This window comes from Dendrobates tinctorius, unplaced genomic scaffold (assembly GCF_039654945.1).
Source record: "Dendrobates tinctorius isolate UK_male_01 unplaced genomic scaffold, ASM3965494v1 ptg000083l, whole genome shotgun sequence".
NCBI lineage: Eukaryota > Metazoa > Chordata > Amphibia > Anura > Dendrobatidae > Dendrobates > Dendrobates tinctorius.
In genome coordinates, this window is record NW_027361751.1 from 22,966,670 (window position 1) to 22,981,927 (window position 15,258).

The 15,258-nt window shown below is 51.3% G+C and overlaps 1 protein-coding gene across 6 annotated transcripts in view; it reads left to right on the top strand.

The window, feature by feature from the left end:
- LOC141097159 (interleukin-31 receptor subunit alpha-like) overlaps window positions 1-15,258 on the top strand; it is a 183,062-nt gene that overhangs the window by 141,820 nt on the left and 25,984 nt on the right. The gene's annotated exons all lie outside the window — the stretch shown is intronic.

A 15,258-nucleotide genomic window follows, 5' to 3' on the forward strand; every position in this document is an offset into this window, starting at 1 on the left:
GATGATGGCCTGAATAACAGATATGGATATAAAAAGAGACCTATATGCTTATTAAAGAGGTCTACAGAACAACAGTCAAGGCTCCATGAAGGGGAACACAGATTTGACATACAGGATACCAGCTTATGGGACCATGGCCGTAGCTGGGAGAATACAAATCTGCTCTATTGACTATCACTGAACCCATTGAGACATTTGGGGAAGCAATGATTGGGACCCTTCGGTCACCTGGCCCTATGGATACGTTTGGGGAAGCTAGCATTGGGACCCACCAGTCACCTGCTCCTATAGAGACCTTCAGAGAGGCCAGGTTGGGACCCTCCAGTCACCTGGCCGCATGGAGACATTCAGAGAAACCAGATTGTGACCCTCTGGTCACCTGGCCATGTACCTCAATTAACTGTTACCTTCTCTCTGTGGGTGCCTGCCAAAAGCGGGTGTCATGGTATAGGACATGGTTAATGTCCTGTTCTCGCAGGGTTAACTTTTGCTGGCCTCCCTTTGGATCTGGGAGGGGTATTTATATCCACTCCAGACTAGGATTCCCTGTCAGCTATACTGTTGTTCTGGCTGTGTGTCTGACCCCTGGTGTGCGTGTATACTGCATTGCTTGTTTGCTTCCTGTGTATGACCCGGTCTGTCCCCTCACTCTGTTCTCTGTCTCATGTTTTGGTACTATTGTCTTCTCTGGTTCTGACCTCCTGGCTTGGCTATCGTTACTCCATTACCATTTGTCCCTATTGTACCGTCTATTGCCCATTCTGGTTTACCGATCTATTGCTTCATCCTGACTAAACATTCTGTCTAATCCTTTGGTACTGTCATGCTATCTCGTGCTTTGACCCCGGCCTGATCTGGTTTACGTCTCTGTCTATACCCCTTTGTAACATTGTCCCGTAGTTACCCTTTTAGGAGTTTTCCTCAGCTCCTAGCTCTCTGGAGTTTAGACCACGCCCTCAGCAGTCACGTGCTTCAGGTCCTGTTAGTCTGGAGCACGCATTGTCACCACTGCTGCCCTGCACCACAGGTATCTTTGTGCATAGTTTTTGTACTCAGGACACGCGCACTGGCTCAGTGAGCAAGTGCAGTGCAGTGTTCCTGACAGCGGGGTGCCACTGGAGAGAATAGTCATCCCGAAGTTGCAGCTGCTCTAATCCAGGTGAACCAGCGGGAGGGTGAGACTTGTTCTATATGTTATGGTCTGTTTGGTGGTTCAACAAAGTAGTGCCACACTGTTTTACTCTCACACTGTGTTGTCTGAGTAGTATTATGCCCATGGTGAAAGGAGAGTGGGCTTTCAGTGAGAGGAGCCCTGGTCCATGTGTTCTCGGGCCAGCAGACGAGAGCACCCACTGGCCTTCATGTCTCCACAGTCGGGTTCTGAATTATGTCCTAGTTGACCCAATTAGAAGGCCTTGCTTTTGAAGTTCATTGGCCCCTGATAGTAAGCAAAAAACTGCAGCAAGAAAAAATTCTGGAAATATGAAGATGCTAGATTAATAATCTTAATAAAGTAAGTAACACTCATTCATCAATTCTTGACCCATCTAAATAAATATTACTGACACTCTGCAGCAGCAAAATTGTAGAAAATATTTAATGAAGACAATTTGAAAGTTCAGTAACTTTGCAATTAAAAAGCAAATAAACAGTAAAAACAAATTCTGTGTGAAGGTGTACGTAGCCTTTAAATATTTATTCCTGTCTCCCAACAGATCTCCCATTTTTTGTTTTCTGTACACATAGCAAAGCAATTACATAAGTGACTGGCTCACAATTTGCTTTTGGCTGGTCTAAACATTTTGGTCAAAAGGACCAATCTTAAAGGGAATCTGTCACCCCTTTTTTTACTTTTGCTTCCCCCTGACCCCGCACCTTTCATGCATAAATACCTTTTTTTATATCGGTTCAGATGTATGTAAACTGCTGCTGTCCGGTCCGATGGGCGGGGCTTATTCAACTGCACCCCCCTCCCTGTCTTGCTCTACACAAGAAGAAATGCGTAGAGCAAGACAGGGAGGGGGGGAACAGTTGAATAAGCCCTGCCCAGCGGACCGGACAGCAGCAGTTTACATACATCTGAACCGATATAAAAAAGGTATTTATGCATGAAAGGTGCGGGGTCAGGGGGAAGCAAAAGTACTAAGAGAATCCATATGTGACACACAAGTGAATGATATCATTATATGATATCTCAAAAAAGGGGTGACAGATTCCCTTTAAGGACCTCTACTGGTTTGCTAGCCTTACTATCCAGAAATATTCTTAGAAAAGGAGGGAGCTTCTGAAGCCAAAATTCTTTACAGAAGTCAAGATGAGAGTCTACAGAATTGATTTCCATCCTCTGTTTTTTCATTAAAGAGGTTGTCCACCACCCTGAGTTACTATTTTTGTTCTACATCCTTAAAGATAATGCACCTAAATAATTCCATATACTGTACCCTTTCTGCCAGTATCATGCTATTTTCTGCATTTCTGCTTCATTTATTATGACCTGGCACCAGCTCTGCCGTCACAGCCATCACTTCCTTTTCAGAATCCTCTGCTTTCGTCCAATTGCATTTCCCGTCATTCCTTGTGCAGAGCTGCAAGCCAGCAGTGAGCTCAGACCTGTAACGCTGCCTAAACCTCTCCAGTGCCACACACAGAACCAGCATAATGTCCTGTCTAGGACACTGTTACAGGGAATAGAAGTAATACACAAAGTGCAAGATCACCAGTCCTGGCAATAAAGATTTTCTCCTACTACTTTAACTAATGGATGAATGGATAGAAGGATGGATAGAGAAGAATACACATATATATTGTGAGTGAAATATACTCTCTTCTATGCCTTTTCAAACTCCAAATTAATAAGATTTCTTTAAGGAGCACTCACAGAATCACTACAGCACAGCCTTGTATGATGTACTCAGGACTTTTGCTTTATTAGCACATGCAGGCATTTTAAATAGTGTCAAAAACGACGGAAAAGTTCCACTGAATTATGAGTCCATAAGAACTTTAGGGGCGTGACTAGAAATGTGAAACTACCAACCCATCAGTGTTATTTGATCACCGGTGTTACACAGGTGTGACGACGCAGCATTTAATCTTAATGTGCCAGACATAATTTTCTTCGGTAGGTCAGGAGACAAAGATTATTGTTGATATGAGTCTGTCATGCCCGTCATGTCTGTTATGCTGCATGACCCCTGGAGCAGTGTGCACGCGCACGTCATGACTGTTATACTGCGTGATCCCTGGAGTAGTGTGCACACGCACGTCATAACTGTTGTGCTGCATGATCCCTGGAGCAGTGTGCACACGCACCTCTTGACTGTTATGCTGCATGATCCCCGGAGCAGTATGCATGCGCACTTCATGACTGTTGATCCCCGGAGTAGTATGCACGCGCACCTCACCTCATGGCTGCATGCCGTTGCTGTGTGCGCGCCTGTCTCTGCTCTGCCTGCTGTGGTCCTCTCTATGGTCCTGGAGGACTCTACCATGTGGTCCTCTCTATGATCTTGGAGGACTCGACCCGGAAGTCCTCTCCTGGTCCTGACCCGGAAGTGCAGGTGCTAATGCCCTATATCAGACCGCCCTTTTCTATGGTCAGGGCCTGAGTATCGTGTTGCTTCCCTGCATGGCTGTTTGGTCCTGCTGGGTCGCTCCCTGTATTCTGTGCCCCTGCACTCTGCCTTGTTGTGCGTCTCTGCACACGCTCTGTGCTTGTATTCTGCCTCTTGTCCCGTGCCATGTTTTGTCTCTGCTATCCTTGTAGTACTTCCTATGTTCTGTCTTTGCCTGTTATGCCATGTCTTGTCCTTGCTATTCTTTGCCTTGTAGTACTTCCCACGTTCCCTGTCTTTGCCTGGTTTTTCCTTACTCTGTCCTATGGTGCTCTCTAGCACATTCCCTGGCTAGTCTCAAGGTCCTGCATTGACCCGGCTCTGGGCTTCGGCCTAAGTTCCACTGCTAGCTCTATAATCTCTCTGCCTTGAACCCTACCCTGGCGTGTTCCTTTACACGCGCAGGCCCATGTCTTGAACTCTGTGTCTAGTTCCGCTTTTTCGTGCTCACTTGCACCTTTCGTACCAGGCTTCGCCGTGCAGTATTGCACGCGTCTTAGTCCTGTACCTTTGCCTAGCCCTGCATTGTGGCTGCGTTCCCCTTGCATGCGCCTGGTCGTACTTGTGCCCGCCTGTTTGTGCCTCAGCCGTGCCGCTCTATACGTTCCCGCCTGTCTGTGCCTCCGCCGTGCCCGCTGGTCAGTGCTTTAGTGTTCTCCGCCTGTCTGTGCCTCAGCCGTGCCGCCTCTAGTCGTGCCCGCCTGCCTGTGCCTCTGCCGGTACCACCTGCTGGTGCCTCAGTCGTGTTTTCCGTGCTCCCTTGCTCTCATGCTGTTGCTTGCACTGTGCGTTTTCTTGCTACTCTAGCACAAGTCTTTTGCTATCCTTGCTTTGTCCTGAACCTTGGCTCTCTGTCTTGTCCTGTGCTATGACCTAGTTTCTGTACCCGGCTCTGGGCTCTAGCATACCCTCCGCTTCTCTTTCATGTACCCGTCTCTGTGCTACTGCCTACGTTCCGCTCTATGCCTTGAACCCTGACCCTGGCGTGTACCTCGGCACGCGCAGGACCTAGAACCCTTACCTTGGCCTGCCCCTAGGCACGTGCAGGACCTCGTCCTGAACCTCAAAGCCCGACGTGTTCGTTAGCACGTGTGGGACCTGCCGTTAACAATGTACCCTGGCGTGCCCACTAGCACAGCCAGGACCATTCTTTGTACCGTGCCCTTGGCATGCCTCTAGCACGCGCAGGACCTTGAACCTTGTATCCTGGCGGCTTCACTAGCGCGCCCAGGACCTTGGACCTTGAACCCCGGCATGTCCCCTAAAAATGCACCATGCCTAGTGTCTTGAACCCTGCTTTGCACCTTGCCTTGGACCCTGGCGTGTCCCAAGCACATGCCTTGCCTTGCACCTTGCCTTGGACTCTGGTGTGCCCCTAGCACGCACCCTGCCTTGAACTTTGCCTTGGACCTTGGCATGTTCCCTAACACGCACCATGTCTGGAGCTCTGTCATGCCTCCTTGCCTGAACCCTGGTTTGCCTGCCGGATTCCCGGTACCTGCCGATCGCTGCCAGAGATACTAAGCCTGACAACTGCGGTCTGATGTCCGCAGCCTGATGCCCTGATCCTGTCGATCATTGCCAGCTGTCCGGAGTCCGATGCCATCGAGCCCATGCCTGTATCCTGGCGTGCCACCTAGCACGTACCTTGCCATGGACCTTGGCGTGCCCACGCACGCACCTTGCTATGTTTTCCCTGTTATCACGTCTTGCACCTGATGTTACCCTGAGTTTGCTTTAATGAAGATACCCTGAAACCACTCCTTGTCTTGTCTTGTTTCCTGCATGTCCCTTGTCATTAGGCCTGTTTCACACATCAGTTTTTCAGGTCAGTTGAAATCCGCCAAAATGGCGGAAAACGGATCTGTGACTGACGAAACACCAACGGGAGCCACCGGACCGTTGGTGCTGTGGAATCCGCTGATATTGTAATGTTAAAGGAACTACACCTGAAAAGGAAAAAAAATAATACCGGCGATGTCGCGGTATCCGGGAGTGGGCAGCTGCATCTCGCGGGATCCAGGGTCGAGAATGTGCATGTCGCGGGACCTGGGAGCGGGCAAGTGGATATCGCGGGACCTGGGAGCGGGCAAGTGGTATCGTGGGATGAGAGAGAGAGAGAATATGAATCTTCTGCCGGGATTTAGGGTTAAATCTCCTGGAAAAGCCAAAATGCGGATCTGACGTTGATAAAAACGTTGCAGTGTCCGTCAAGTGATGTCAGCGGACGCCAAAATCTTGGCGGATCCACAAAATATCGGATCCAACGGATGACCATCCGACAAGATCCGCTGATAATGCAAGTCTATGGGGGAAAAAACGGATCCACCAAGAAAAATGGTGGATCCGTTTTTTTGCAAATCAGCGGATCTTGACTGAAGCTGAAAAACTGATGTGTGAAACAGGCCTTAGACACTCACACATTGTGTCTTCCTTGAGCCGGCCGTCTGGTTCCAGCAGTCATGGTGGCTCACCCCCTTGATCTTGACCCTGACACTCCATGTATAGGGGGTGGTTCCTCACAAGGTCAGCTCGCCCTCGGTGGGTGGGTGCCACGACCCAGAGGGTCCTCTAGAAAACAACTCAGCGAAAGCTGACTCCGTTACAGAGTCTGAACATTGACTCTTGCTGTTGATTAAATTGATGTGACTTTCTTCAGCTAGTCAAGAGACATAGGCTATTGTCCATATGAGCCTAAACAATGACTCTTGAATGTATATGTTTTTCTTCGGTGGGTTAAGATACATAGGCCATTGTTCACATGAGCCTAAACATTGACTTTTGAATTGATTGTGTTGCTATCCTCTGAGGACAGAGACACTGGGTAATTGAACAAATTATATTTGCTAATATGTTGACCTGCAAACATTGAAGGATAAACTATGCAAATTGAATGAATACTCGAACAATGAAAGTTGACCTCATCCCACCTTCCCCCTGATCTGTGGATGATTGCTGGAAGGACAGTTATGAATTATAAAAGGGGGATCTGCCTCTGTTCCCGGTGAGACTCTACAGAACAACAGCCAAGTCACACTCTGATTTGGTGGGCGGGGCCCCTCAGGGTCCGATTTGGTGGGCGCGGCCACTCTGGGTCCGATTTGGTGGGCGGGGCCACTCTGGGTCTGATTTGGTGGGCGGGGCTCCTCAGGGTCCGATTTGGTGGGCGGGTCACTCTGGGTCTGATTTGGAGGCCTGGGTGGCTCAGCCTCCGATTTGTAGGCCAGGATCGATTAGATTTGCATTTGTGCTTTGGGTTTCATTTTAAAAGCTGATATTATCTGTCAGAAACGCTGTCCTGCTGGGGTCATGTAAAGTTCGTAGGCGTAGGCATAGTAACTGGGTGTGCCTGCGCATATCAATGAGCTTAACTGTCACCTCACGACAGCCCCATGTTTTCCCTATGGCAAAATTTTCCCATTGAAATGCATTGAGACAATGCATTCCAATGACGGGAAAATGTTTTTTCAAACGCAAATTGCGCAAAAACTACAAATCCGAATGACACGAAAAATATTTTGCACACCACTCATGGACGCTGGCTTCGAAACGATGCCTCAACGGAGTCTGTGCGTGTAGCGGTTCGGGCCGCATTAATTGCAGAAATCAAATGAATAATAATAACTAGATGTGTATTTCCTGAAGGAAGTACAGATAGTGCTTTGAAATGGTGCCCCGGCTGCCCCTTTAAGAGAGACTTGCCTGCTGCCCCTGCAAGACTTTCAACTCAGGATCCGTTTTAACTGTAGGTGCCTCTCAGGGGCCACTTTGGCCTCAGGATTCGGTGGCCTGGGCTCAGGGCTTGAATTGGTGGTCGGGATCCCTCAGGGTCCGATTTTGTGGGTGTGGATCCTCAGGGTCCGATTTTGTGGGCGGGACCCTCAGGGTCCGATTCGGTGGGCGGGGCCCCTCAGGGCTTAGAATCATAGAATCATAGAATCATAGAATCGTAGAGTTGGAAGGGACCTCCTGGGCCATCTGGTCCAACCCCCTGCTCAAAGCAGGATTCGCTAAATCATCCCAGTTAGATGTCTGTCCAGCCTCTGTTTGAAGACTTCCATTGAAGGAGAACTCACCACTTCTCGTGGCAGCCTGTTCCACTCATTGATCACTCTAACTGTCAAAAAGTTTTTTCTAATATCTAATCTGTGTCTCCTCCCATTCAGCTTCATCCCATTGCTTCTAGTCTTTCCTTGTGCAAATGAGAATAAAGTTGATCCTTCTACAATGTGACAGCCCTTTAGATATTTGTAGACAGCTATTAAGTCTCCTCTCAGTCTTCTCTTTTGCAAACTAAACATTCCCAAATCCTGCAACCTTTCTTCATAAGACAGGGTTTGAAGACCGGTCACCATTCTGGTCGCTCTTTTCTGAACTTGCTCCAGTTTGTTGATGTCTTTTTTAAAATGTGGTGCCCAAAATTGGACACAATATTCCAGATGAGGTCTGACCAAAGAGGAGTAGAGGGAAATAATTACTTCACGTGATCTAGACTGTATGCTTCTGTTAATACATCCTAGAATTGCATTTGCCTTTTTTGCTGCTGCATCACATTGTTGACTCATATTCAGTCTGTGATCTATTAGTATACCCAAGTCTTTTTCACATGTGCTGTCACTTAGCCCTATTCCTCCCATTCTATATATGCTTTTTTCATTTTTATTGCCCAGATGTAGTACTTTGCATTTCTCCCTGTTAAAAACCATTCTGTTAGTTGCTGCCCACTTCTCCAGTTTATTTAAATCTTTTTGAATCCTCTCTCTCTCTTCTCTAGTATTAGCTATCCCTCCTAGCTTTGTGTCATCAGCAAATTTAATCAGTTTACACTCAATTCCTTCATCTAAATCGTTGATAAAGATGCTTGAATTGGTGGATAGGATCTCTCAGGGTCCGATTTTGTGGCTGGGGCCCCTCAGGGTCCAATTTTGTGGGTGGGGCCCCTTAGGGTCTGATTTTTGGGGCGGAGCCCCTCTGGGTCCAATTTGGTGGGTGGGGCCCCTCAGGGTCCGATTTGGTGGGCAGGGCCCCTCAGAGTCCGATTTTCTGAGCGGGGCCACTCTGGGTCCGATTTGTTGGGCGGGACCACTCTGGGTCCAATTTGGTGGGCGGGGCCACTCTGGGTCCGATTTGGTGGGCGAGGTCAATCAGCCTCCGATTTGGAGCCTGGAGTCACTCAGCTTTCGATTTGGCACGCCGACCCTTTAAGACTCATTTTGGTGCGCCGGCCGTTTAAGAATCACTTTGGCGCGTCGGCCCTTTAAGAGCCAGTTTGGTGCACTGGGCTTCTAAATCCATTTTGGCGGACATTCTCTCAGGGGTATGCGTCATGTGATGAAGCTAGATTTGCATTTGTGCTTTGGGTTTCGCTTTAAGAGCTGATATTTTCTGGCAGAAACTGTGTCCTGGTGGGGTCATGTAAATTTCGTAGGCTTTGGCATAGTAACTGGGTCTGCCTGCGCATATCAACGAGCTTAACTGCCGCAACTGCTGCTCAAATTTGAATCACCTCACGATTGCCCCATGTATTCCTATGGCAAAATTTTCCCATTGAAATGCATTGAGACAATGCATTCCAATGATGGGAAAAAAAAATTTCAAACGCAAATTGCGCAAAAACTACAAATCATGCTAACCCCGCCCCCCCGCATTACCCATCCCCATTCTAGTGATTTGGGGATGTTTTTAAGTAATTTTTTTACACAGTCAGCCTTTGGGGGGTGCCCTGATCCTAATGCACACACTTAAAATTAAATCTGTGATGAAAAAGTCACTTAGACCCCGTTTATCAGGGTATTTTTCCGTCGCAGTCAAATGTTAGTGTGTGCATTAGCATCAGCTAAGGATTCCTCAGATTTTCCCACAAAAAACGTATGCGTTTTTTAAAAAATAAATTTTAATAATAATACTAGATGTGTATTTCCTGAAGTAAGTACAGATAGTGCTTTGAAATGGAGCCCGGGCTGCCCTTTAAGAGAGACTTGCCTGCTGCCCGTGCAAGACTTTCAACACAGGATCCATTTTAACTGTGGGTGCCTCTCAGGGGCCACTTTGGCCTGTGGGGCCCCTCAGGGTCTGATTTGGTGGGTGGGCCCCTCAGGATCTGATTTGGTGGCCTGGGCTCCTCAGGGCTTGAATTGGTGGACGGGATCACTCAGGGTCCGATTTTGTGGGTGGGGCCCCTCAGGGTCCAATTTTGTGGGTGGGGCGCCTCAAGGTCCAAATTGGTGGGCGGGGCCCCTCAGGGTCCAAATTGGTGGGCGGGGCCCCTCAGGGTCAGATTTGGTGGGTGGGGCCCCTCTGGGTCTGATTTGGTGGGCAGGGCCCCTTCAGAGTTCGAATTGCTGAGTGGGGCCCATCATGGTCCGATTTGGTGGGCGGGGCCCCTCAGGGTCCGATTTGGTAGGCGGGGCCCCTCAGGGTCCGATTTGGTGGGCGGGGCCCCTCAGAGTCTGATTTGGTGGGCGGGGCCCCTCAGGGTTTGATTTGGTGGGCGGGGCCCTCAAGGTCCGATTTGGTGGGCGGGGCCCCTCAGGGTCTGATTTGGTGGGCGTGGCCTCTCAGAGTCTGATTTGGTGGACGGGGCCTCTCAGGGTCCGATTTGGTGGGCGGGCCCTTCAAGGTCCGATTTGGTGGGCGGGGCCCCTCAGGGTCCGATTTGGTGGGCAGGGCCCCCCAGGGTCTGATTTGGTGGGCGAGGCCACTCTGGGTCCGATTTGGTGGGCAGGGCCCCTCAGGGTCCAATTTGGTGGGCGAGGCCACTTTGGGTCCGATTTGGTGGGCGGGACCCTCAGGGTTTGATTTGGTAGGCGGGCCCCTCAGGGTTTGATTTGGTGGGCGGGGCCCCTCAGGGTCCGATTTGGTGGACGGGGCCCCTCAGGGTCTGATTTGGTGGGCGTGGGCCACACTGGGTCCGATTTGGTGGGCGGGGCCACTCTGGGTCCGATTTGGTGGGCGGGGCCACATTGGGTCCGATTTGGTGGGCAGGGCCACTCTGGGTCCGATTTGGTGCGCAGGGCCACTATGGGTCTGATTTGGAGGCCAGGGTCGCTCAGCCTCCTTTTTGCAGGCCAGGGTCGATCTGCCTCCGATTTGGAGCCTGGGGGTCACTCAGCTTTCGATTTGGCGCGCCGGCCCTTTAAGACTCATTTTGGTGCGTCGGCCCTTTAAGAATCACTTAGGCGCATCGGCCGTTTAAGAGCAAGTTTGGCGCACTGGGCTTCTAAATCCACTTTGGCGCATATTCTCTCTCAGGGGCATTAGTCATGTGATGAAGCTAGATTTGCATTTGTGCTGTGGGTTTCACTTTAAGAGCTGATATTATCTGGCAGAATCTGTGTCCTGGGGGCGTCATGTGAAGTTCGTAGGCGTTGGCATAATAACTGGCTGTGCCTGCGCATATCAATGAGCTTAACTGCCATTTGAATCGCCTCAGGGCATGTTTTGACTGTGGCAACATTTTCCCATTGAAAAGCATTGAGGAAAATGTTTTTCAAACGCAAATTGCGCAAAAACAACAAATCCGATCGACACAAAAATTACTTAGCACACCACTTGTGGATTCTGGCTTCGAAACGACACCTCAACGGAGTCTTTGTAGCGGTTCTGGCCGCATTAATTGCGGAAAATCGACTGAATAATAATAAGAAGAAAAAGAAGAATAAGTTAGCAGCGTTCGGATTACAATATAGTGTTTTTTTCAAACCACTATAACTAGATGTGTATTTCCTGAAGGAAGTACTGATAGTGCTTTGAAATGGAGCCCGGGCTGCCCCTTTAAGAGACAATTGCCTGCTGCCCCTGCAAGACTTTCAGCTCAGGATCCGTTTTAACTGTGGGTGCCTCTCAGGGGCCACTTTGGCCTGTGGGGCCCCTCAGGGTCTGATTTGGTGGGTGGGGCCCCTCAGGATCCGATTCGGTGGCCTGGGCTCCTCAGGGCCCGATTATGTGGCCGGGGCCCCTCAGTCTGATTTTGTGGGTGGGGCCCCTCTGGGTCCGATTTGGTGGGCGGGGCCCCTCAGGGTTTGATCTTGTGAGTGGGGCCCCTCAGGGTCTGATTTGGTGAGCTGAGCCCCTCAGGGTCCGATTTGGTGAGTGGGGCCCCTCAGGGTCCGATTTGGTGGGTGGGGCCCCTCAGGATCCGATTTGGTTGCCTGGGCTCCTCAGGGCTTGTATGGTGGGTGGGATCCCTCAGGGTCAGATTTTGTGGCCGGGGCCTCTCGGTCCGATTTTGTGAGTGGGGCCCCTTAGGGTCCGATTTTGTGGGCGAAGCCCCTCAGGGTCCGATATGGTGGGTGGGGCCCCTCAGGATCTGATTTTGTGTCCGGGGCCCCTCAGGGTCCGATTTTGTGGTTGGGGCCCCTCAGAATCCGATTTGGTGGGCGGGGCCCCTCAGGGTCCGATTTGGTGAGCGGGGCCCCTCAGTTCAATTTGGTGAGCGGGTCCCCTCAGGGTCCGATTTGGTGAGCGGGGCCCCTCAGTTCAACTTGGTGAGCGGGTCCCCTCAGGGTCCGATTTGGTGAGCGGGGCCCCTCAGGGTCTGATTTGGTGGGCGGGGCCCCTCAGTGTCCGATTTGGTGGGCGGGGCCCACTCTGGGTCTGATTTGGTGGGCAGGGGCCACTCTGGGTCTGATTTGGTGGGCGGGGCCCCTCAGGGTCCGATTTGGTGGGAGGGGCCCCTCAGGGTCCGATTTGGTGGGCGGGGGCCACTCTGGGTCTGATTTGGTGGGCGGGGCCCCTCAGGGTCCGATTTTGTGGGCGTGGCCTCTCAGAGTCTGATTTGGTGGGTGGGGCCCCTCAGGGTCCGATTTGGTGGGCGGGCCCTTCAAGGTCCAATTTGGTGGGTGGGGCCCCTCAGGGTCCGATTTGGTGGGCAGGGCCCCTCAGGGTCCGATTTGGTGGACGGGGCCCCTCAGGGTCTGATTTGGTGGGCGAGGCCACTCTGGGTCCGATTTGGTGGGCAGGGCCCCTCAGGGTCCAATTTGGTGGGCGGGCCCCTCAGGGTTTGATTTGGTGGGCGGGGCCCCTCAGGGTCCGATTTGGTGGGCGGGGCCCCTCAGGGTCCGATTTGGTGGGCGGGGCCCCTCAGGGTCCGATTTGGTGGGCGGGGCCCCTCAGGGTCCGATTTGGTGGACGGGACCCCTCAGGGTCTGATTTGGTGGGCGTGGGCCACACTGGGTCCGATTTGGTGGGCAGGGCCACTCTGGGTCCGATTTGGTGCGCGGGGCCACTCTGGGTCCGATTTGGAGGCCAGGGTCGCTCAGCCTCCTTTTTGTAGGCCAGGGTCGATCTGCCTCCGATTTGGAGCCTGGGGGTCACTCAGCTTTCGATTTGGCGCGCCGGCCCTTTAAGACTCATTTTGGTGCGTCGGCCCTTTAAGAATCACTTAGGCGCATCGGCCGTTTAAGAGCAAGTTTGGCGCACTGGGCTTCTAAATCCACTTTGGCGCATATTCTCTCTCAGGGGCATGAGTCATGTGATAAAGCGAAACCCACAGCACAAATGCAAATCTAGCTTCAAGAGCTGATATTATCTGGCAGAATCTGTGTCCTGGGGGCGTCATGCGAAGTTCGTAGGCGTTGGCATAATAACTGGCTGTGCCTGCGCATATCAATGAGCTTAACTGCCATTTGAATCGCCTCAGGGCATGTTTTGACTGTGGCAACATTTTCCCATTGAAAAGCATTGAGGAAAATGTTTTTTCAAATTGCGCAAAAACTACAAATTCGATCGACACAAAAATTACTTAGCACACCACTTGTGGATTCTGGCTTCGAAACGACACCTCAACGGAGTCTGTGTAGCGGTTCTGGCCGCATTAATTGCGGAAAATCGACTGAATAATAATAAGAAGAAGAAAAAGAATAAGTTAGCAGCGTTCGGATTACAATATAGTGTTTTTTTCAAACCACTATAACTAGATGTGTATTTCCTGAAGGAAATACAGATAGTGCTTTGAAATGGAGCCCGGGCTGCCCCTTTAAGAGACAATTGCCTGCTGCCCCTGCAAGACTTTCAGCTCAGGATCCGTTTTAACTGTGGGTGCCTCTCAGGGGCCACTTTGGCCTGTGGGGCCCCTCAGGGTCTGATTTGGTGGGTGGGGCCCCTCAGGATCCGATTCGGTGACCTGGGCTCCTCAGGGCTTGAATTGGTGGACGGGATCCCTCAGGGTCCGATTATGTGGCCGGGGCCCCTCGGTCTGATTTTGTGGGCGGGGCCCCTCAGGGTCCGATTTGGTGGGTGGGGCCCCTCTGGGTCCGATTTGGTGGGCGGGGCCCCTCACGGTTTGATCTTGTGAGCGGGGCCCCTCAGGGTCTGATTTGGTGAGCTGAGCCCCTCAGGGTCCGATTTGGTGGACCGGGACCCTCAGGGTCCGATTTGGTGAGTGGGGCCCCTCAGGGTCCGATTTGGTGGGTGGGGCCCCTCAGGATCCGTTTTGGTGGCCTGGGCTCCTCAGGGCTTGAAATGGTGGGTGGGATCCCTCAGGGTCAGATTTTGTGGCCGGGGCCTCTCGGTCTGATTTTGTGAGTGGGGCCCCTTAGGGTCCGATTTTGTGGGCGGAGCCCCTCTGGGTCCGATTTGATGGGCGGGTCCCCTCAGGGTCTGATTTGGTGGGCAGGGGCCACTCTGGGTCTGATTTGGTGGGCGGGGCCCCTCAGGGTCCAATTTTGTGGGTGGGGCCCCTCAGGGTCTGATTTTGTGGGCGGGGCCCATTAGGGTCCGATTTGGTGGGCGGGGCCCCTCAGGGTCCGATTTGGTGGGTGGGGCCCCTCAGGGTCCAATTTGGTGGGCGGGGGCCACTCTGGGTCTGATTTGGTGGGCGGGACCCCTCAGGGTCCGATTTTGTGGGTGGGGCCCCTCAGGGTCCAATTTGGTGGGCGGGGTCCCTCAGGGTCCGATTTGGTGGGCGAGGCTCCTCCAATTTGGAGCCTGGGGTCACTCAGCTTTCGATTTGGCGCTCAGGCCCTTTTAGACTCATTTTGGTGTGCTGGCCCTTTAAGAGCTAGTTTGGCTCACTGGGCTTCTAAATCCACTTTGGCGCACATTCTCTCTCAGGGGCATGCGTCATGTGACGAAGCTAGATTTGCATTTGTGCTGTGGGTTTCGCTTTAAGAGCTGATATTATCTGGCAGAAACTGTGTCCTGGGGGCGTCATGTGAAGTTCGTAGGCGTTGGCATAGTTCCTGGGTCTGCCTGCGCATATCAATGAGCTTAACTGCTATTTGAATTGCCTCAGGGCATGTTTTACCTTCCCATTGAAAAGCATTGAGACAGTGCATTCCAATGACGGGAAAAAAAAATTTCAAACGCAAATTGCGTGAAAGCTACAAATCCGATTGACACGAAAAATACTTAGCACACCTCTCGTGGACGCTGGCTTCGAAACGACACCTCAACGGAGTATGTGCGTGTAGCGGTTCGGGCCGCATTAATTGCGGAAATCAACTGAATAATAAGAAGAAGAAGCAGAAGAAGTTAGCAGCGTTCGGATTACAATATAGTGGTTTCTTCAAAGCACTATAAAAACCAGAAAATCACATTGTATAAATTTATATAGATTTATTTGCATTTTGCAGTGAGAAATAAGTATTTGATCCCTCTGGCAAACAAGACTTAATACTTGGTGGCAAAACCCTTGTTGGCAAGC